Source organism: Macaca thibetana, chromosome 11, assembly GCF_024542745.1.
Source record: "Macaca thibetana thibetana isolate TM-01 chromosome 11, ASM2454274v1, whole genome shotgun sequence".
In the NCBI taxonomy this organism is placed as follows: domain Eukaryota; kingdom Metazoa; phylum Chordata; class Mammalia; order Primates; family Cercopithecidae; genus Macaca; species Macaca thibetana.
This window is the reverse complement of record NC_065588.1, coordinates 104462167-104486578: the sequence shown is the minus strand read 5'-3', so window position 1 is coordinate 104486578 and position 24412 is coordinate 104462167. Positions and strand designations below refer to the sequence as shown.

The window sequence follows — 24412 nt, the reverse complement described above, 5'->3', positions numbered from 1 at the left end:
ATTTTCCTGGTGTTACCTTCTGAGCATCTCTCCAGGATTGTGTTCTCTCTCTCTTTAACATACACACACGCCGGGCACGGTGGCTCACACCTGTAATCCCAGCACTTTGGGAGGCTGAGTCGGGCAGATCAGGAGGTCAGGAGATCAAGACCATCTTGGCTAACATGGTGAAACCCCATCTCTACTAAAAATACAAAAAATTAGCCGGTCGTGGTGGTGGGTGCCTGTAGTCCCAGCTACTAGGAAGGCTGAGGCAGGAGAATGGTGTGAACCCCGGAGGCAGAGCTTGCAGTGAGCCAAGATCGCGACACTGCACTCCAGCCTGGGCGACAGAGTCAGACTCCATCTCAAAAAAAAAAAAAAATAAATAAATAATATATATACACACACACACACACGCACACCACACCACACACACACCCCACACAACATCACACACACACCACACAAGTACACACACACACACCACACACACTCGCACACACACCAGATATGCACCACACATGTACATACAAACACACACACCACACCCCCCACACTCACCACCACACCCCCCACACTCACAAACACACACCACACATGTACTCACACACACACCACACACCATACACACGACACACACCACACCACACACCACACACATGCACATACACACACCCACACCACATGCACCACACACATATACCACACCACACACGTACCACACACAATCACACACCATAACACACATACACACGAACACAACACCCACACCCCCCACACAAAATCACACTCACACACCACATACAAACACACCACACACACGACACACACACCATACCACACACACCACAGATACACCACACACGCATACACACACATCACAGCCCCCCACACATCATACACACCACACATATCACACACATACCACACTGCACACACCACACACACACCACACCACACACATGCACAACACACCTCACACACTGCGCATACACACCACACACATGCCACACACACACATGCCACACACACTACACACACGCCACACACACGTCACACATGCACACACACCGCGCACATGCCGCACACACATGCCACACACACTACACACACACCACACACATGCCCCCCCACACTCCACACACGCACACCACACGCACACATAGATGCAGACACACACTCTCCCAGCTCCTTCTCTGGAACAAGCTTGACCGTGTCAGGTCTTCTCTTCCACGGTTTCTCCAAATCAGTTTGAACCACGTTTTACTTTTGTGGCTCTTGTCAGACCAGGCCCCATGAACTGCAGGGAGTGGGCTGTTCTGCCCATGTTGGGGGCGGCTACATGGTGCCACGGCCATCCATGGCCCATCCTTGAAGGGTATGGATTTTGCTGGATGTCTAGGGTGTGGGGAAGTTAAGCAATTTACTCGTGTGGCAAGATGGGATTCTCTGTCACTTTCACCATCTCACTCTTCCTCTTCCCCACCCCTTATGAGAAAGAGGGCTCTTTTACTAGAATATCACGTTAAAGTTATGCTTTGGGAGGTGGTTTTATTCATCAAACATTTACGTAATGCTTACTAGGCAACAGGTCTAAGGCCTTTAGATGTGTGATGTCTCTTAATCCCCATGACAGCCCTATGAGCTTTGTGACTCCCATTTTACAGATGTGGATACAAAGGCCAAGATCGCACAGCTAGTAAGGGATGGAGCCTGGATGAAACTCAGGCTGTCTGGTTCCACAGGAGTTGTGTTCTTTTTTTTTTTTTTTTTTTTTTTGAGACGGAGTCTCGCTCTGTCGCCCAGGCTGGAGTACAGTGGCCGGGTCTCAGCTCACTGCAAGCTCCGCCTCCCGGGTTCACGCCATTCTCCTGCCTCAGCCTCCGGAGTAGCTGGGACTACAGGCGCCCGCCACCTTGCCCGGCTAGTTTTTTGTATTTTTAGTAGAGACGGGGTTTCACCATGTTAGCCAGGATGGTCTCGATCTCCTGACCTTGTGATCCGCCCGTCTCGGCCTCCCAAAGTGCTGGGATTACAGGCTTGAGCCACCGCGCCCGGCCAGGAGTTGTGTTCTTAACCACCTTGCTCTGCTGCCTTTCCAGTGAGCTTGATCATCCTAAGAGGAAAACTTGCTTGTATTCTAGACCAGCCTTACAGTTGGTCTGGGGCAAGAGGGGCTTCCCTGGGCAGTGGAAGACAGAGGCCTGCTCTGATGCTCCTCTGGCCATGCCCTTCCCCAGGAAAGTTGTTATCCAGAGCTCACTTCCTTCTCCTTCTAGTGCATGTCCTGAATACCTGGGAATAGAGAATTCCCTGCCCAAGGGGCTTGCAGGCCTTCTTCCCTGGATCTTTTCTCCCAAGAGCAGTGCACTCAGGCCAAAGATGGCTAAAGAGTGACAGATTTTGGGTCTGAGCGTTGGAGTGTGTGTGTTCATCTGTGGGTGCAAGGCCCCTCTTAGTGTGTGAGGAAGGTGGGGTGGGAAATTAAGAGGAGTGGGAAATAGGTGGGTGACCAGCTTTCTCTCTGCTGTCTTCCAGCATGAAGCACTGGGAAGTCTGAGTTCCTCATTAGATTCTGGGCTTTCAAGTTGTTGGGAAATGTCCATTTGTCAAAGTAGGAGGATAGAACGTTTTCTGTTTAACGTTAGCAAACTTGATTGATAATTTTAAGCATTTAGACATATGCTATGTGGACCTCCATTTGCCCTCTTGCCCCCGGACCCACAAATGTCAGGGTGGACTTGTGAAATGGATGTGGGACTGAAAACCTGTTGTCCCAGCAGCTGGGGATGCTGCAACTATCAGCCTCTGCAGAGGTCCCCTCTGATGTAGAAATCACTCTTGCTTAACTTGCTCAAAGCCATGTCCCTTCAGGGAATAGCCCACATTGATTACAGTGCAGGAGTAGTAAGATCTTATATCTTGTCCCCACTCCACTTGGCTCTGTAGGATCATCTCAGCTCCAGCATTCTCTGTGGGGTTAACAGAAGTCTCCACTGAGGCTATGTCCCAGCTGGGTTTCTCCCTTTGCCAATGCAGCATCCTTCCTGTCCCCAAGCAGGTGTTGATTCCTTTGTCATGTGTCTTTGCAATGCCTTCACTGGGGGCAAGTCTACTCCACCCCATTGGCGTTGGGCCTGGGGGCTGTGAGGAACTCTATAGAGAATATGTGGGGTAACAGACTGCAGCCTCACCTGCCGGCTCCCCCGATCTAGGGAAGAAACCTTGGCCGGGCAAGGATAGGATGATGATGCCAAGTGAGTCATTCACTTTAGTGACATTACTGGGTCAAGACAGGGGGTCCGTTTTATGGGAAGCATTAAGCTTGGAGGAAGGGTTTGAAAAGTATTGGAAGATATAAGGGACCACTGATTATTCACTTTCTTCTACACATCTATGAGGTGTGGCCTTGTGACTTGCTTGGCCAATGGAATGTGGGCAGAAGTGACGATGTGCCAGTTCCTCACCTGGGCTTTGAAAGTCTTCATGGGCTGACTCTCACCCCTCTTGAATTTCTGCCATCACCTTGAAAAGTACATGCCCTGGCTAGCCGACTTGACCAGGGAGAGTGAGTGGCACCTGGAGCAGATTGGGATCCAATCAATGGCTAATAGCCAAGCTTGACCAAGCCCATCCAGGTTAGCTGATCACTCCCCAGCTCACAAATATGTGAGTGAGAATGAAGTATTATGGTTTTAAGCCACAGAATCTCAGGTGCTTTGCTAGACAGCATTAGGTGGCAAAATCTGGACACAAAAAGTACCTGTGCTTGTTTTGGGGAAAAATGATGTGTTTCCACTCCCTAATTCCTGAGTCAAATAGACACTGAAGGAAGAGGTTCCACAAGGGCGTTTCCATTAACAAGCCGCTGGGGGATTCCAGGGAAGTGAGCTCCAGGCTGAGAAGCATAAAACTGGGAGGAAAAGTTTGAAAGATATTGGAAAGCATAATGGGCCACTGTGATGATTCATTTCTCCTACACATCTGGGTCAAGGCCAGGTGCTGGTCGGATGCCCTGATCTCAGCAGATGCTTCCACCAAAACCTCAGGGGCTTCCCACAGTCCCCAGGGAGGAGGTCTTGAAGTCCTAATGTGGCGTTGTATGTGTGGATGTTGATAAGAAAGATGAGTGCCCTGAATGCTCCAAATACAGGGACAGCTGATGACCTGGGGACCATGAGGAACCCCATAGAGAATGTTCTGGCATAACAGACTGCAGCCTCATCTGCTGGCTCCTTTGATTTAGGGAAGAATCCTTAGCAATGCAAAGGTGGGAAATGACCCCCAGGTTAGTCACTAATTTTAGTTACTTTACTGGTCCAAGACAGGGGATCAGTAATTGGCTTTCTACTACTCACTATCCATGTGATGTTGGGAGCAAGCCTGGCCTCAGTGTCCTCATCTGATCAATGGGCACAACAATGCCTCATACATTTATCTTGATGATGAATGAAAAGAATTCAAGCTCAAATTCACCTCAGGGTGTCTGTCTTGGTAATTTCCTCTGGTTGGTACAGTCCATCCTGAGATTTTGATGGCTGATAATTGCACCCTTCAGATTCAGGGAGCCCACCCTGCCTGCTCACACAACTGCTTCCTGAGTGCCATCATCACACCCCCCTGTTTTTTTTTTTTTAAGATGGAGTCTTGCTTGTTGCCCAGCCTGGAGTGCAGTGGCGTGATCATGGCTCACTGCAGCCTCCACCTCTGGGGCTCAAGCAATCCTCCCACCTCAGCCTCATGAGTAGCTGAGACTACAGGTGTGCACCACCACGCCTGGCTAATTTTTGTATTTTTAGTAAAGTTGGGGTTTCACCATGTTGGCCAGGCTTGGGGTTTCACCATGTTGGCCAGAGTTGGTCTTGAACTCCTGACCTCAAGTGATCCTTCTGCCTCAGCTTCCCAAAGTGCTGGGATTACAGGCATGAGCCACTGTACCTGGCCAACGACCCTCTGTTTTACGCACCTTTTAGTACTTACCACTCTCTGAAATGATCTTGTGGACTTCCATGTTCATTGCTCCCATTGACAACCTGATGAAAGCACATATAGCAAAGGGCCTGAAAAATAGTAGCTACTCAGTTAGTCTTGTTTGAATGGATAAGCAACTGGAGAGGTGGATGCAGGGTCTGCTGCCAGTAGGCATGATGTGAATATGCATTCTCTTTCATCCTTTCATCTGAGGACTCCCAGAGAATCTGATGGGTTCGGGCTTAAATTAATTGGAAATAACTTTTCATTTTCCAGGTAATTCCTCCAGTCTCTATTTCAGAGGTTACACACTGGCGGCATGCACTCCATATGTGGTTCTCTAATATATTCTGATGGATGGCATGGTGTTTCCAAACCATTTGAGACAACTTCTATAAATCAGGATATTTCATATTTAAAAGAATCTTACTTTCAGATATTTTCAGAAACAAAAAGGGAGATCCAGCAAAGCCAGGCCTGCATTTCTGCTGGCAAGGAGGGACTGGCACTGAGTAGCCACCCTCTGGGGTCAGGTGGACCAGTCCCTGACTGGACTACCATTGCTCCCATTGCTCCTTCAACGAACCCCCGTCCAGTCCACCAGTTCCCATGACCTGCCTGGTCTTTGCACGCGTTTGTGTCCCCGATCTATTCTTTTCTGGTTCTGCTGAATGGGTCAGGGCTGACTCCACTGTTTCCTCCTGCTGTTCAGCTACTCTCGCAAGAATTCATGGCCCTGAGCTCAGCTCCAAAGCCCTTTTGCTTTCAACTCCCACCCCATCGCTTGCCCTTGGTGTACGGATTTTAAAACACGCACAATTGATTTGCAAAGAATGGGATGATTAATTAGAAACGAAGACTCGCTGTGGGAGAGCCTCAGAGGCCGTTTTGATCTCTATGCTTCTTGAATTTCCTTGCCTTTGTTCTGGCCCCAGATGGGGAACTTGTTAGGCAGTGGGGGCTGCTGGGCACAGACGGTTTGCTATTTTTGAAAACCCCCAACCCAGCATCCCCCTCCCCAGCCCTTCTCTTTCTTCTTGAGCTATGCCCCATGTTCTGAAGGTGTGTGCTGGGAGCTGTCATGGGGATACAATCCCACACCTGGCAGGCTGCGAGGGTGCATTTCCTTCTTTCCCTAAACTTAAGAAAAAAATCATCTCCAGACAATGCTCAGCCTTGTCAGAGTGGTAGAGATGTGGTGGGGAAAAGTAGCCTGGATCTGAGAGATTTCCTTTAGAATCAGTTGCCACCCAGGTGTGGTTCTCAGTCCAGCGGTATCTCAGGTATCTGGGGAAGCTTGCTAGGAATGCAGACTCTTGAGCTCCAACCCAGACCTACTGACACAGAATCTGCACTGAGGCTCCCCAGGCAATTGGTGTGACCAGAGCAATTTTCATCTTTATCTTGGTTCTAGTGAATACTTTGAAAGTGGGTGCAGTCTTCCACACTGTTGTTAAACCATAGTGGGATCCGATTCTCACAAATCTCCTCTTCACCCCCAGCCCAGTGCCTGGCACACAGTAAGTGCTCAGGGTGTCATTGTAGATTTGTATCCACCACAGAGGTCAGGTTCCTTATGTGGTTCTCAGCCTTGGCTGCACATTGGATTCTCTGGGGAGCTTTATACATTACTGACCCCTGGGCTCCACCCCCAAGAGATTCTAACTAACTTGGTTTGGGTGTGACCTGGGCTTGGAGATTTTGAAAGCTCCCTAGGGAGTCAAAAGTGCAGCCAGGGTCAAGAACAACTGTTTGTATATATTTTTAAAATGTTGGTGCATCTGATGAAAGTTCTGAGCGGTCACAATCCTTCTTTAAAATCCCATGGGGGTGGGGGCGATGAGGAAACCCACTCAGCATCCCAACGTTTTTCTTCAGTGTTGGGATCAGATAGCTGTTTTCTTACTGAGGAACAGATACCATTATTGGACTGCATTTAGGGGTCAAGACAAATGAAATGCATATCTTGGAATCCAAGAGTCACACTCCCAGGGCAAGATGCTCACCTTGTGGGCTGCTTATGGGATGCGAGGCCACACCCACACACGGAAGCACCTGCCTTTTCACATCCCTCAACTCTCCCACTTTCCTTCATTCATTCCTATTCTTTCTTCAGATCTCAGCCTGATGCTCACTTCCTCCAGGAAGCCTCCCCTGACCACCCACCCCTGGGTGGCAGGTTCCTTTGTTAAACGTGTTCAGAGAATGGGGCTGTTTTCAGAGCCTAGTTGGCAGTTAGAAACTCATGCATGGGAGGCTGGGGTTGAAGTCGGGGACCCTACCCTGGACTAGAAACTTGCTAGGGGCAGTTGTCAGGCCTGTGTGGCCCTTCATGGTATTCCAGCGTATCTAGCAGGGACCTAGTAAAAATTGCAATGAATGACTGAATGAGTGAGTGAAGGAATGAATCATTGAAGTTTTTGAGGGTGTTGGGGGAAGGGTTCTTCCTTTCCACACAACCTCTATGTAGATGTGGTTTATCCAATTACCATGAGCTATTCAGCCAGCCCTGCAGTGTGCAGTGAGGCATAGCTGTATTTCTTAGGTCTATAATTTTCCAATAATTAGACTTTCAGGCACATATGTCTTGTGGTTCGAATATGATTCTTTTATACCTCTGTTGCTAAAGTAACTGCTATGTAAGCCTTCAAAAATTTGCTTTAATAGTGATGGGCTATAGCGGATTTGTGCTATTTAGGTAACTTGCAATCTACCTTCAGGACAATATAATTACATGGCTGGGTTAGTTTTAATTTCATGGGACAGCATTTCTCAAGCTTCAGCCATCCCAATGCCACCTTTTTTATTTTTGCCCTGCTTGTATACCATTTCTATGGTGTCATGAATGTAATATTGTCCTTTAAATCTACTCATTAAAAATGCCAGTGAATGTATTCATTAAAAATATCAGTAAATGTAGCTCAAAAGGGAAATTTATATGACCACAGTAAATAGAAAACCAATATCAATTTCCTCAAATAGAAAGTGACCATAAAATACCACCGCTACATAAACAATGAAAATAAAACACGGTTATTAATGTTTGGTTGATCCTGTTGCCTGCCCAAGGCTTTGAGCCTGAGGCCTGCTCTTTCTTTGTTAGAAAGGGAGATTGGCTACTGTTGAAGAAGGTGTTAAAAACCCGGTAGCATCAAATTGAGACCTTCCCTGGTATAATTAGAAGGATGGAATAAGAATTGAAAAAGCAAGTTTCTCATGTTGTGATTCAGTATTTATTTAGTGTCTTGTCTATGTTATAGGCTATAGTTTTATAATACAAATTGATTTGTCTGAACTCATAGCTTGCTCTTATAAAATCAATAGCAAGTTTTATGTTTTGGCATCAAGTTTATGGCAATTTATTTTGCTTTTCCCCAGTTATTTTTTATAGCCAGATCAAAAGGTTGGAGATCAGATGGAGACTTCCAGACCCACCCTATTTTGAAGTCCTTTGTTCTGCCTGGACTGTGAAGTTAAGAACCACAGACAAATCACAGGTGCCTTTGAAGTGTAACTGATCAGGGTCAGAACCCTGGCCTTACCACATTTGCTCCCTGATCTGGCACAAAGTACTTCACTTCTTTAAGGCTACATTTTCTATGCTGCAAAATGTAAATGGTAGTATCAGCCTCACGGGGTTGATGTAAGGCCTGTAAGAAATTGTTGCATGTGAATCCCCTCTCACATGGCAGGTGGTCCTTAATTGGTGGTCACTGTGGATCCTGTGAGCTCTGAGCGAGCAGGGCAGTGTCTGTCTGATTCGCTGCACAGCACTAGGGCCTGGCACTTGGTCCGCGCTCAATACATATCATCACATTTGAGGCAGTTTGGGGGTACAGAGGGTGGGGAATAATGTCTGCTAATGCTGCCTTCTTAAGAATGTCTTCTCCAGTTAGGTGGGTGGAAAAGAGGCATGTGTCAATTTAGAGACTGCCTTTTGGGGCAGAATGGTTCTTGAGATTCCTGGGGGACAAGGGCTGTGCTGGGCAGTCAATATGAGGGGCTCCCTCCTCTTTTTTACATGAATGGTGGAAACGAGGACAGCAGATGTAAATCCACAGAATCGTAAACCATCAGAAGGACCCAATTCCCTTGTTTAATAGAGGGGAAATCTGAGGCATGGAGAGAGGAAGTGACTTGACTACGGTCATCAGCTGGTTGGAAGCAAATCAGAGGCTTGAACCCATGTCTTTTAATGTCCAGTCCAGAGCTCTGTCCCCCATGTCATGCCCAGCCCTTAAGTACCTCCTCTAGTTGTTGTCATATAATGATCATCTGCTTTTTTTTTTTTCTTCTTCAGAATATTGCAAAGGCTCTGGCTTTATTCCTCTCTGGGAATAAATCCACTTTCTCTATCAGCACCTGCAGAAAGCAGGGAATGCTGGAAGCTTCCCTGTGCGCACACATGTCCCGCATAGGGCTCAGTTGTGATGCCTGGGGCATGAGGTCAGGGTGTGTGCGTCACAGTGCGGGCTGTACCAAGTGGTCTCCAGAAGAACATTGCCTGATGTTTCCCTCTGGGACCTCAACTGTTGAACCAAACAATGTTTATTCTTTAATATTATGAAACATTCATTAAGACTATGGCAAAGGAAAAAAGTATCAAGAAGAAGAAGAAAAAACCAATTGTAATCCCACTACCCAGATAGAGATAACCACTGCTAATATCTTGGCACATTGCCTTCCAGTCATTTTTCTCTACACACACACACACAGACACACACACACACAGACACACACAGACACACATACACACACACACACACACACGCAAGCTTTATACATTTTATTTTTCTTTTTTTCCTAGAGCACAAATTTTATTCATGAATTTGGAGAAAAAATTATTTTTATATTAAAATTAACGTGGCCACATTTTGAAATAGAAGGAAAAATGTGCCCAAATTTTGTAAAAGAAATTATGAGGCTTCACTGAAAAATGCATTAGTATCTTGGGCTTCACCAGAGACCTGCAGAGCTATACATTCATTCATTTGGTAGGTAGGTGGGAGGAGTATTTCTCTCTCTCTAACTGATGTGGTTTGGATGTTGGTCCCCTCCAAATCTCAAGTTGAAATGTGACTTCCAGTGTTGAGGTGAGACCTAGTGGGAGGTGTTTGGGTCATGGAAGCAGATCCCTCATGAATGGCTTGATGCTGTCCTTGGGGTAAAGAGTGAATTCTCACTATTAGTTCTTGTGAGAGCTGGTTGTTTAAAAGTGTGGCATCTCTCCCTTCTCTCTCACTTCTTCTCTTGCTATGTGACATACTAGCTCCCCTTCCTTTCTGCCATGACTAAAATCTTCCTGAGGCCTTACCAGAAGCTGGGCAGATGCTGCACCTTGCTTCCTGTGTAGCCTGCAGAACCATGAGCCAAATAAACCTCTTTTCTTTATACATTACCCAACCTCAGGTATTCCTTTATAGCAACACAAAATGGACTGACACAATCACCAGGCACCATGTAGTTAATATGTACGATGTAAATATACAATGTAATATAGGTTTAACATATATTATATAGTTATATTTTTAACATACGTATACTTCTATATAACATATTAAATTATACTAAATGATAATACATAATAGTTTTATTTGTATACAGTTCACATGCTATACAATTCATCCATTTAAAGTGTACATTTCAATGGTTTTTAGTATGTTCACACAATTGTGCAACCACTACCACAATCAACTTTAGAACATTTCTTTGCCTCAAAAAACTTCCAAATGAAACCCTGTATGCAACTGGACACGGTAGCTCACACCTGTAATCCCAGCACTTTCAGAGACCAAGGTGGGTGAATCACTTGAGGTCAGGAGTTTGAGACCAACCTGGCCCACATGGTGAAACTCCAGCTCTACTAAAAATCCATAAAAAATTAGCTGGGCGTGTTGGTGCATGCCTGTAATCCCAGCTACTCAGGAGGCTGAGACAGGAGAATCACTTGAATCCAGGAGGTAGAGGTTGCCGTGAGCCAAGATAGCACCACTGCACTCCAGCCTGGGTGATAGAGCAAGACCCTGTCTCTAAACAAGAAGAAGAAGAAAAAACCCTGTATGCATTGCAGCCACTCCCCATTTCTCTCCAATCTCCCTCCCACAGTCCAAGGCAACCACTAATCTACTTTCTGGCTCTATAAACTTGCCTATTCCTGACATTTCATATAAATGGAATCATGCAACATGTGGCCTTTGTGTCTGGCTTTCTTCATTTAATGTAATATTTTCAAGGTTCATCCATGTTGTAGCAAGGATCAGTACTTCAGTCCTATTCTGTTGGAATAAATTCCATTGTGTGCATATAGCACATTTTGTTTAACCTTTCATTAGTTGATAGACGTTTGGGTCGTTTCTACTTTTTGCCTATTATGAAGGATGCTGCTATAAACATTGATGTACAAGGTTTTGTGTGGATATATAGTTTCATTTTCCCCAGGAATGGAATTGCTGGGTCATACGGTAACTCTTTGGTTTTTCTAAGGAACTACCATACTGTTTTCCAAGGTGGCTGCACAATTTTACATTCCCTCTAGCAGAGTACGAGGATTCTGATTTCATCACGTTCTCTCCAAACTTTATAAAGTTCCTTAGGGAGCCTGCTTCAACAAACAGGGCACTAAATGGCAATTCTGCAAACACTCGCTTGCTGACAAGTAGGCACCCTTCAGCATCAGTCACCACTCATTCTTGTTTGCACCATTAATTTACTTCTTTTTTACCTTAGTGACCAAAGATATTCTGACAAGAGTTCATTCAAGTGACCCTAAAATTCCAGATTAGTGGAGTTTGACCATCCAGGAAATCTCCTATCAGGCTGTTTGCTGCTTTCAGCTGTCATCAGTTGATTGATTCATTCATTCATTCAGCAAACATTCTGTGAGCACCTATCATGTGCCAGCCATAGTGCCAGGCATTAGGTGCACGAATATGAATCAGACTTGTGGTTTTATGCTTATAACCACCTAAGATTGTGGGATCCTTTTGAGAATCTGATGAAAATTTTGGACCTCCTCCCCAGAAAATCTTGTGCCCACACAGATATATGTGCATGATTTTATGTGTTTACGGCCTCCTTGAAGATGATCAATAGATTTCTTAGGGAGTCTTCTTGAAGGTCATCCAAAGATTTCCAGGTTCAGAGTCATTGTTATATTCCAATAAATGGACAAAAAATATGGTGTCTTATTTGTGTCATTATTATTATACAATACCTTGAAGTTTGATTTCTAATCAAAGATTTTCTTCCTCCTACTGCAGGATTTGTGGACTTTGGTATTTGAACATGGGTGCCTAGGCTGTATGCATGGGATATTTGGGGTGCTGCGGCTTCAGCAGGCCGCTCTATAGGCATGCTCCCTGCCCTCATGAAGCCTGCAATCTGGGGATGGACTCCTGTTCACACCTGACCTAGGCTCTCTCAGAAATAGTTGATGGATCTCACGAGATCATCTGAGCTCTAGCTTTCATCAACGGTGTGCCAGGGCTGGGCACAGTGGTGCATGCGTGTCATCCCAGTGCTTTGGGAGGCTGAAACGGAAAGATCGCTTGAGACCTGGAGTTTGAGACCAGCCTGGGCAACATGGCTAGACCCCATCTCTAAAAAAAAATGAATTTGATTTTTAAAAAAATCAAAAATAAATAAATAAAATAAAATAAATAAAAACAAAGAAATAAAAAACAAAAACAGTGGGCCAGGAAGAATCAAGGATGAGATGAGCACAAGAGAGGCATGCAGGCAGTGGGGGCCCCGTGGTGTCAGCATGCCTGGATCACACCAGCCTTGGGAACCTCCAGTGAAGACGGGTGTTGCAGGTTACTGAGTTCAGCCTGGTTTTTAGATGACATCAGGGCCCGATTAAGGGTTTAGGAGCAAATACACCTTGACTGGTGGAAACCAAGGGGGGACATCTGTGGGCATGGAACAAAGCCAGCGAGTGTGGCCACAAATACCTTCAACATCTGGAAGGTCTATGATGACATTTTGTGGTGTTTGCTACATCACACAACCAAAATCCCATTAAACCAAGGAGAAAGAGCAGATGCTGTCACCTGTGTCCTGAAGGAGTACATCTGAGCAGATGTAGGAACCTTTCTGGGGTGATTTCTGGGGTGAGTGATTCACAGGTTTATTTTGCTGAATGCTAGGTAACTTCTTGGGGCTCCCATTTCCTTTCTCCTCAACATCACACAAAAGGAATGTGGAAATGTATGGACCAGGAGGCAGCCAGCTGCTGCAGAGCAGGCACTAAAGCAGCACAAAACAAAACCTTATTTATGGACTGTGGGTGTCTTGGAGTGGACTGTCTGAGGACAGGTAAGCCTGGGAAAATGGAGGCAGGTGTTGATTTTAGCATGGGCCAGCTCCTCAGATGCTTATGTTCCTGTGATTATGGGCTTCTCATTGGTCACAGGCTCCTTTGAAAAGCTCTGGACTCTTTCCCCATATACTATGGTAAACAATTTGAGGAGAGGTTTGAATCATTGCGGGACAATCATGGGTCACTGGTAGTCCCTAGAAAGCAAACCTTGCTTTGTGTAATCCACTGAAGGAGCTGAAATGTGGTGTGTATTGCAATTATTGCTTTATTGAAGAAGCTTGTAATAATCAAAATGAAGTGTTGGCAAACTTTTTCTTAAAGGAGCAGAGGGTAAATATTTGAGGTTTTTGTGAACCATACAGTCTGTTGTTGCAACTTCTCAGCCCACCGTTGCAGTGTGGAAACGGCCACAGACATTGCATAAATGAATGGGCATGGTTGTGGGTTCCAATAAAACTTCCCTTACAAGAATAGGCAGTGGGCCAAATCTGGCTCTTGGGCTATAGTTTTCCTACCCCTGATAATATTATAATAGTTTTTAGGAATGAACACTCACCATGAGCCAGGAGCTGAGCTATGTGTTTACGGTATTATCCCCATTTCACAGACGAGGAATCAGTTTCAGAGAGGTTTCAAAACTTGCCCAAGACACGCCGCTAGTAATTGATGGAGCAGAGATTCTGATTTCATTGCTTTTTTCCTGAGAAATGGTTACAAAAAGTATTATGAAGGATGGGAGGTTAGAGACATAATGATATTGTTATTAAATTAATATAAGTATCAACTAATAATACATAAGAACATTTCTCGAGAGTCTTCTGTGTGCTGAGAACTATGCTATGTGCCTCCTACAGTGCTAGTGTCTGAATGTTGTGTGTCCCTCCAAAAATTCGTGTGTTCAAATCCTTACCCCCAAGGTGAGCGTATTAGGAGGTGAGGACTTTTGGGAGGTAATTGTGTTGTCTTGATTAGGATTAGTGCCCTCACAAGAGACCCCAGAGAGGACCTCCCCCACTCTGACTTGAAGTTACAGTGAAAAGATGGCTATGAGGAAGGGCCCTCACCAGTGCCTTGACCTTGGACTTCCCAACCTCTAGAAATGTGAGCAATAAATGTTTGTTGTTTATAAGCAACTCAGTTATGATATTTTGTTATAGCAGCCCAAATGGGTGAAGGCATACTGATTAACACAAATCATCCCCACCACAACCTGCTATTACTCTTATTACCCATCAGGGAACTGAGGCACAGAGAGGTTAAGTCACTTGCCTTAGGTCACACAGCTGGCAAGTATAAAGGCAGGATTCAAACCTACACTGTGCCCTCTACCTCCCCCAGTTGCTATTTTGAAACCCACACAGGTTACAATAATATCCCATTTATCATCTGATAGGGCTTGGGCCTTGACCAATAACAATGTAGCCCTACATGAGGATCCTGGGCTCCCAGCTAACAAGTGATACCCCTTTATTTCCTGGATCATGGGTTGGTCCTAGGAGACGATTCTGTTTAACCAACTGATCAGGAAATATTTTAATATTTACAGAACTGGTACAACTCTCCTAGCTGTGCCGCTATAAGGTGAGGGCTTTCTAAGGAGGCCAGCCTGGGTGGTGGGGTGCGTGGATGAGCAGAGCAGGAGGCCCAGGTGGTGACCAGAATTCCCTGGGCGTCAGGTTCCTAGTGCAGATGCCAGTGAGGGATCTGAGGCCTGGGACCCCTGAGCAAATAAACTCAGTCCCTGAGCCTCACCCACCCAGGCCCAGGGCCAGCGCCCCCACTCCTCCCATCTCTCTGCAGAGGCGGCAGCCTGAGTCCTGAGTCAGAGGCTCCCACAGGAAAATAAACTTTCTGTACTAAGAGGGGGAGGGGGAGGCTTACTTTTCAAAAATAGGAAAGGCAGCCCCGTTGCTATGACGAATTCCTCGTGTTGCTCCGTGTTTTTGAAATTTTTTTATTTTTTTTTATGACCCACATAAAAAGGTACATACAGCCTCGTTGTAAAAATACATGGAAAAACCTCCATCTTATGCCTGATTCAAGTGAGGATCAAGGAGATGTGAGGCAAGGAGAGCTTGTTTTAAAGCCTTTGAAGGCTCTGGGATCTCTGACATTTGGGGGCCCCACCCCACATCATGGTGAACCTCAAAATGTGTGTTTCTTATAAAAATATCTGGAAAGGTTTTAAAATAGTTCATACAATCTGGGATTTTATGAAAAATAAATTATTCATCGTGTTCTCGTGACTTGTGCTCTTCTATTTCCAACGACAGGAGGACCGTGGAGGTGCAGCTGATTCACTCATGTGAATCAATTAATTGCAGACGTCGAACCAGACGTTTATTAATTTTAATGTCACAGTTTCCTTTTGGTGTTCTAGGGCCAACTCACTTACTATTACAGGTTTCAAATATCTCTTCAGGCCCTTAACAAGCTGGTGGGCTCCAGGTTCTGGGCCCTGAGTGTGGGGCCACGGGGGCAGGGCCAGGGTCAGGAGCACCAAGCAACTCCTGGGGCCTCAGTTTACCCATATGCAAAATGGGAGTGTTTCAGGATAAAATATGTAGAAAGTTGGAGATAGAGAGGGAGAAAGAGGAAGGAGAAAGAGGATATAATGGTGAAATCGATGGGATAAAATACAAATAATTGGCAAATTATTTATATTTATAGATAAATATAAACTTACCAAGTTATTTATCTTTACAAAATATATTTATATTTATATATATTTATATTTACAAAATATAAATAATTTGGTAAATTGGTAAATATAAACTTAAGAACTTCTTAAGTTTATATTTATCCTGAGTTGCCAATTATTTATATTTTAATAAATAAATATAAATTTAAAATAGTTTAATAAATATAAATTTAAAATAGCTTATTAAATAAAATATTTAAAATATTCTAATACATAAAATATGTATTTAAAATACTTTAATAAATAAAATATTATTTTAAATACTTCAATAAATATATTTTAATAAATATAAACTCCCTATAATGGAGTTTCTTGTACTATTCTTGCCACTTTTTTGTAAGTTTGAAATTAGTAAAAATGGAAAGTCCTCCCCCACACCCCAGGTAGGGGTGGGAATAGGGGGTGTCGGATTAATTGGGAGACTTTGAGTTGCGCTCAGATGAAGCGTGGGAGGACTCCAGGGGACCCAGCACGTCGAAAGAGGTGGTTCCACGGTCCCCGTCTTTCTTAACTAAGCAGGTCCATTTCTGTATGCCTTGTATTTGGAGCTCCATGTGGATTCTTCGGGGAAAAAGGGGTCCTTTAGAAAGAAAGCCAGAGCCTGCTGGCTGCAGCGGTGCCCCAGGGCTTGGGTCGAAGGATTTTGATATGGTTTGGCTCTGTGTCCCCACCCAAATCCCATGTCGAATTGCAATTCCCAATGTTGGGGGAGAGACCTGGTGGGCGGTGATTGGATCACAGGGGAAAACTTTCCCCATGCTGTTCTCATGGTAGTGAGTGAGTCCTCACAAGATCTGATGGTTTCAAAGTGTATGGCACGTCCCCCGTCACGCTCGCTCTCTCTCCTGCACCACCATGTGAAAAAGGTGCTTATTCCCCTTCTCCTTCCGCCATGATTGTAAGTTTCCTGAGGCCTCCCAGTCATGATTCCTGTACAGCCCATGGAACTGTGAGTCAATTACACCTCTTTTCTTCATCAATTGCCCAGTCTCAGGTAGTTCTTTATGGCAGTGTGAGAATGGACTAGTACAGACCTGAAGAGTCTGAGTCTAGCCATCTCGGAGGCTGTGGGTTTGCCTAACAGAGGCAAGAAAAGAAACCAAGTGAATGATTATAGATTGGTGGGTGGGGCTGGGGATGGGAGGAGAAAGAGGGAGGACAAAGAAGGGGCTGAGGTGGTGAGTCCAACCTTCTGACTGCTCCCTTGCCTGCCAGCACTCAGTAGGTGTCAGGCACTGCTCAAAGGACTTTACAAGTACTAAGACCTTTCCTTTTCACAGTACCCTGCCCAGCAGGAATTATTACTATCTCCATGTTACAGAGGATGAAACTGAGGCTCAGAGAGGTGAAGTCACTTTCCCAAGGTTACACAGCCAGTGAGTAGACATGGCTTTACTTCCTCCCTGATAAAAACAAGGCAAGAACAGGCACTTTGGTGAATGCTGCAAGACCAGGCTCAGAGGGAGAGGTGGGGAATAGGGGTGTGGGAGATGGTCTTCCAGAAACAACCCACAGATATATGGCAACACTCTGTACTAAGTGCTTACTCTGCGCTCTGTGCGGTACATGCCACATGCATCATTCCAGAGAATCTTCCCAACCAGTCCTCTGGTCCTCTGAGATCAGGATTACCATCTCCATTTTGCAAAAGAGGCAAGGGAAGCCCAGAGAGGGGAAGTGACTTGCCCAAGGTCACACAGCAAGAAAGTTGCAGGGCTTAGGTTTGAACTCAGATCTTTCTGACCTCAAAAGGTTGTGTTCTTGTCCACTAGGCTGACTTCCCTAAAATGCAGTGGCTTTGGTGCTTCTTGTCCGTTTCCAGTAGCTCATATTAACAGCTGGCTCTGGGGAGGGAGGCAAGAGAGTAGGGATGGCTCAAGTCATCAAACACTTCTGGTATGACTGTTAGGTCCCGTGTCAGGGCCAGGGTGATGGCAGTCCAGGGGGCAGAGACAGATGTGCACATGGTGAAATGAAAAAGCAGTATGATTTGAGAAAGCATGAATGTGTTGGTCAAGTACAGATCTGCTTAGCAGAAGGGATGATCAATGTTCCCAGGAAGATGGGAAGAGAAGGGACAATCCTGGAAGGCTGCCTGGTGGAGAGGACATCTGAGCTAGATTTTGAAAGATGACCAGGAGGTTACTGGGTGGCTGGGCACATGGTAGTGAGAGGGTATTTCTGGCCAAAGGGGCAGTTCTAACAAAGATGTGGAGTCTTTAAATTGCATGATAGGTTCAGAGTAGGAGGGGAAGAGGTAGGCCATGCAACTGGTGGGATGGCCAGGGGCGAGGCCACCAGAAGCCCCGGGATCTGTGTGTGTGTGAAATGGGGGCTGGTGGAGTTCTCTGGGAATTGGGAGATTAGATCAGCTGCTCAGGACTTGCTGTGTGACTTTGGGCAGTCACTAACCTTCTCTGGGCCTCCATTCCCCATGTCTCTCCCCACTGTCTCTCTCTCGCCCCTCAAAAATGGAAGCTTTCCCAGAACGAAGCTACGTGCAGTTGGACATCACCTGAGTGTTGGGGGGTCTCACCAGCTCTGACCTCCTCCCATCCCTATCTGGGGTCCAGGAAAAATGCTCTAGAGCAATCTTGCCCAGCCCTCCCACCCCTCCCAGGCGTCCAGGGTGGTCCCACCACCCCCAGAGTGGAAAACTGCCTTTTTCAGAAGGGGCTGGGTAGGTGGGGTCCCCAGGGCTCACCAGGGAGCAGTGGGCCTTGCCCACCTCCATCAGAAAAATCCCTCTGCTGGCCTTAGAGTTGGGGCCTCCTGACTCCCCATCCCCACTGGAGACTGTTAACCCTTCAGTGCTATTAACCCTTTCCAGCTTGGACAAAAGTCCGGGGGCCTGGATGCTCATCTAATGGACAGAATAGACTAGGCTGCCAGTTTTTTCCTTCTGTTTCTCTTTCTCAGTTCCAAAACCTCAACTTCACAATTGTCCATCTTTCCACTTCAGTCTCAAGTCCTCAAGAAACTCCCCCTCCTTCCCCCTCCTTCTCTGAGCCTGGTCTGCAGGACAGAAGTAACTCTCATAGTTCCTCAAACACACACTTCTCGGACATGAATCCTGTTTCCAATAAAATGTTTGTCTGGGGGCATAGCACATGTCTGGTGACAGCTCAATGCTCCACTTTCCTGTCTTGGTAACTCTGCAGTCCTCTCCGTGGTTAAGAACTAGAATTCAGCCTTCAGGAAGGCTTCCCTGGGTCCTTGGCCTAGCTGGCCTGAACTGGTTGCTGACTTTGGCCATTCATTTATTCATTCATTTAACATACACGTGTATTGAGCAGCTTCTTTGTCACTGGTCCCAGTCCCTGTCCCCCTGGAGCTTTAGGTGTGGATTGAGAAAATATACATTGCACACATCATCATGGCATTACGGTTGAGGATGGTGCTGCAGTACAGGTCAGGGTGCCATGAGAGGTTGGGAGAAAGTGACATTTCAGCTGACCTCTGAAGGTCCTGATCCCCTTAGGTTTCTTTCCAGCTGTGCCATCCCTTTAGTTTTTCTCCATCTTGGGAGATGAGGTTGGCATGAGCCCGGTTATGGGGGATTTTGATAGACCAGAATCAAGACACTGTAATAGGGAGCCATGGAATGTTGTTGAGCAGTGGAGTGACACAGAACAAAATGGAATGTCAGGATGGCCAGTTTTGCAGTGTCCCAAGACACAATTGAGGGCCTGCATTTGGAAATGTGGCCTTTTTCCCCCTCATAAAACCCACCTCCTGCACAAGGTATGTGGCCTTTTTAATGCTCAATAGAAGGGGGTGGAAATCCAATATTTACTACATGACAGTTGTGCTAGACTCTTTTCTTTTTTTTTTTTTTTTTTTTTTTTTTTTTGAGACGGAGTCTCGCTCTGCCGCCCAGGCTGGAGTGCAGTGGCCGGATCTCAGCTCACTGCAAGCTCCGCCTCCCGGGTTCACGCCATTCTCCTGCCTCAGCCTCCGGAGTAGCTGGGACTACAGGCGCCCGCCACCGCGCCCGGCTAATTTTTTTTTTTTTTGTATTTTTTAGTAGAGACGGGGTTTCACCATGTTAGCCAGGATGGTCTCGATCTCCTGACCTCGTGATCCGCCCATCTCGGCCTCCCAAAGTGCTGGGATTACAGGCTTGAGCCACCGCGCCCGGCCTAGACTCTTTTCTAAGCAGGTTATGTGTATCAACTCTAATTTTCCCAACAACCTCCTGAGGTAGAGACTCTATTACTCCCATTTGCTGAGATTCAGAGAGGTTAGGAAATTGCACAAAGTCACACAGCTAGCAAGTGGAGCAGAGACTCAAACCCAGATCTGTCTGCCCCCAAGCCCAATGTTCTGGTCTTCTTTGAAATAGCTCTTGTATTAGATTTCTAAATGCTGCTATAATAAATCACCACAAACTTAGTGGCTTAAAATAATACAGATCTGTATCCTTACAGTTCTGGAGCTCAGAAGTCCAAAATGAGACTCATGGGCTAAAATCAAAGTTTTCGTGGGGCTGGTTCCTCTTGGAGGCTGCAGGGGAGAATCTGTTCTTTGCCTCTTCTGGCGTCTGCGGGCTGCCCACACTCCTTGGCTTGTGGCCACATCACTAAATCTCTGCTTCCTTCATCACCCCACTGCCTTCTCCCTGCTCTGGTATCCTGCCTTACTCTTATTAGGACTCGCGTTAGGATACTGGGCTTGCCTGGATGATCCAGGCTAATCTCCCCATCTCAAGATCTGTAATTTAATCACATTGCAAAATCCCTTCCCTTTTACCACCTAAGGTAACATAGGTAACATATTCTCAGGTTCTGGGGATTGGGATGTGGGTATCTTGGCGGATCATTATTCTGCCTGTCACAGACTTCCAGCCTATTTTGCCCTCTGCTCCTTTAAAGGCTGCTTCCATCTTCAGGACATGTTAATTGCCTGAGAATCTTTTATTTTTATTTTTATTTTTTAAGACAGAGTCTTGCGTGGTGGCCCAGGCTGGAGTGCAATGGTGCCATCTTGTCTCCCTGCAACCTCCACCTCCTGGGTTCAAGCAATTCTTGTGCCTCAGCCTCCCAAGAAGCTGGGATTACAGGCATGTGCTGCCATGCCCTGCTAATTATTTTTTTTAGTAGAGATAGGGTTTCACCATGTTGGCCAGGCTGGTCTTGAACTCCTAGTCTCAAGCAATTGTCCTGCCTTGGCCTCCCAAAATGCTGGGATTATAAGCATGAGCACCATGCCTAGCCTGCCTGAGAATCTTTCCTGGTAATTAAGGGGTTCTTAGAAATCATCATATCTCATTTAAAATGGGGAGTTTCACTGGGCATGGTGGCTCACCCCTGTGTCCCAGCACTTTGGGAGGCCAAGGCCAAGGATCGCTTGAGGTCAGGAGTTCGAGACCAGCCTGGCCAACATGGCGAAGCCCCGTCTGTACTAAAAATACAAAACTTACCAGGTATGATGGTGCACACCTATAGTCCCAGTCACTTGGGAGGCTGAGGTGAGAGAATCACTTGAACCCAGGAGGCTGAGCTTGCAGTGATTCCAGATCTTGCTACTGCAAGATCTTGCTACAGCCTGGGCAACAGAGTGAGAGGGATTCTGTCTCAAAAGAATTCTTTAAAAAAGTAAATAAATAAATAAAATGAATTCTCCAGCAGGCCAGCTTTCTGAGCATGGGGTATGGCTGTCTTGTTCACCAGCCTGTGCCTGCCACAGCGGTGGGGTCCGGTGACTATCTACTGACCACTGAATGAACCAGAGAAGGTACATGACTTGCCCAAGGCCACATGGCCTATCTTTGGCTGAAATAGAGGAGCTCTCATTCCCATGTGGCCTGTCTATGCCTTAAAGAAAGTCAAAAGTCGGCAGAGTTTGAACTTCAGAGAGGATCCCTCATGTGGCAGGAAGCATCTTTGAAGGCCTCCTTTGGTTGGGAGCCTCTCTGGTGAACCTGGTTTAACCACTGGTGATCAGGGAGGCTGGGGAAACCGTTCAGCTTTAAGTAGAGTATTAGGAATCTGTGAACACTAAAGATCTGTTGGAAGGAGCTACCCAGTGGCTTGGGAATGAGACATAAGCTCCATTACGCCAGGCACAGCCAGTACCGGGAGAGGGAGTGGTAGGGGTGGAACCAGTCCCTGCTGAACCAGTCCACCCTGCGCCAGTGGGACGGACTTTAGCTGGAGGACAGCATGGGATGAGAAAGGCAACCCTCCTCCCAACCCCAGGTCCAGGGCAGGCATTGTTCACAGATCACTGTGCTCCCTCCAGCCAGGCCAGGACATGGCCTCAGATTCCCTTTAACACAGAGCTCCAGGAATCAAGAACCAGTCAACCTGAGCTGGACCCCAAAAAGAAGCTTGACCCTCCATCTTGATTCTATGTGGAGCTGCCAGGGGTGTACACAGATTTCTTTGAGGGTTCTGGTAGAGACTGCTTCTCTCTCAAGTCCCAGTATCCCCAGCTCAGCCCTTAGATTTCAAAATCCTATTTCAAACAAAAGCATAAAACCCCCCACAACCAACAACAACCACTTTTTGCTCCAAGAAAGAAAAGCCAAACTGTCTAGCCCTGTTCAAAAGGGTGACCAAAGGCCTGTGGCTTCAGATTGTCCCACAGCCACCAGGTGGAGAGTCATGAGCCAGGCAGCCCCACGCCTTCTTCACTGGCCCAGTGGGGCTGTGGGTTCCCACCTCCTCTGCCAACTGCCAAGGGGCCCAGCTGGTTGGGGGACCAGTGTCCTTGCTCTGCCAGTTGTGGCTCCTAGCTGATGAGACCCGAGCCTAGGGTTGGCTGGGAGGCCAGAGGCAGAGGGAGGCCTGCCATAGCCACAGCCACCTCCAGGGAGGAAGAGGCATGTCCAGGAGTCCATCCCGGGCTGGATTTACCCAGTTCCTCTTCCATAGCTCCCATGTGCTTGATCTTCCTGGAAGGCTGCCTTCTGGCCTCCTTCTCTCTCCCACTCTCCCTCCTCTCCCCAATTCCTTCTCTTCCCCTCTCCTTTATCTCCCTTTCCTCCCCTTCTTCTCTTTTCCTCCTCCTCCTTCCTCTTCCCTCCTCCTCTCCTCTTCCCTCTTCTTCCTCTTTTCATATCCCTCCTCCCTTTCTCTTCTTCTCCTTAACCCCTCCCCCTCTTCTCCTCCTCCCTCTCCCCTCTCCTTCTCTTGGCCCCTCCTCTTCCCTCCTCCTCCTTCTCCTCCTCTCTTCCTCCTTCCTCCTCCTCTTTTCATCTCCTTCCTCCCTTTCCTTCCTCCTCCTTACTCCCTCCTCCTCATCTCCTCCTCCCTCTGCCCTCTCCTCCTCCCCTTTCTTTCTCTTCCCTCCTCCTCCTCTCCTCTCCCCTTGTCCTCCTCTTTTCATATCCCTCCTCCTTTTTCCTTCTCCTTCTTACCCCTTCTCTTTTTATCCTCCCCCCTCTCCCTTCTCTTCCACTTGGCCCTTCTTTTTCCTCCTCCTCCTCCTCCTCTCCTTTTTCCCTCCTCCTCTTTTCCTCTCCCTCCTCTCCTTCCCTCTTCCTCCTCCTCCTCTTCCATGGTCCACAGCATATGAGGAAACTGAGACTCCAGAGGTGAAAGGCCTTGCCCAAGTCACACAGCTTACAGTGACAGAGATAGGAATTCAAACCAGGTCCGTCTGCTATCAAAGCCTCTGTTCTTAGCCACTATTCTGTGCATTGGCAAGGTGACTTGTTCCAGGACCCATTTCAATGGATTCCTAATTGAAATGCCTATATCAGTGGATCTCAAACTTTAGCAAGCATCAGAATCCCCTGGAGGGCTTCTTAAAACCCAGATGGCTTCCTGGAGTCTCTGATTGCCTAGGTCTGCAGTGAGGCCCAAGGGTTTGTGTTTCTTTTTTCTTTTTTTTTTTTTTTTTTTTGAGACGGAGTCTCGCTCTGTCCCCCAGGCTGGAGTGCAGTGGCCGGATCTTAGTTCACTGCAAGCTCCGCCTCCTGGGTTTACGCCATTCTCCTGCCTCAGCCTCCCGAGTAGCTGGGACTACAGGTGCCCGCCACCTTGCCTGGCTAGTTTTTTGTATTTTTTAGTAGAGACGGGGTTTCACTGTGTTAGCCAGGATGGTCTCCATCTCCTGACCTCGTGATCCGCCTGTCTCGGCCTCCCAAAGTGCTGGGATTACAGGCTTGAGCCACCGCGCCCGGCCAAGGGTTTGTGTTTCTAACAAACTTCCGGGTGAGGCTGCTGGGGCTGGTCTGGAAATTAGGCTTTAGGAATCTCTGGTCTCTATTAGATGGTGATATACAGGATCCCTGCCACGTTATGGAAATATCCTCTCCTTTTACCAGGAGAACTTGGGGAATGACGTGATTTGGCTCTGTGTCCTGACCCAAATCTCATCTTGAATTGGAATTCCATAATCCCCATGAGTCATGGGAGGGACCAGGTGGGAGGGAATTGAACATGGGGGTGGTTTTCTCCCCATCCTGTTCTCATGACAGTGAGTGAATT

At 46.8% G+C, this 24412-nt stretch overlaps 1 protein-coding gene across 29 annotated transcripts in view; it reads right to left on the bottom strand.

Annotated features, from left to right (window-relative positions):
* ISCU (iron-sulfur cluster assembly enzyme) overlaps positions 1–24412 on the bottom strand; it is a 627706-nt gene that overhangs the window by 194254 nt on the left and 409040 nt on the right. Inside the window, exon 1 of one of the 29 annotated variants that reach the window (XM_050749885.1) lies at positions 20284–20287. The exons of 27 other annotated variants lie outside the window; for them this stretch is intronic. The gene's annotated coding sequence lies outside the window, so the exon portion shown is untranslated. Of the gene's footprint in view, positions 1–1107; positions 1112–20283; positions 20288–24412 lie in introns of those variants that run through there. One more of the 29 variants, XM_050749933.1, reaches the window with a different exon arrangement.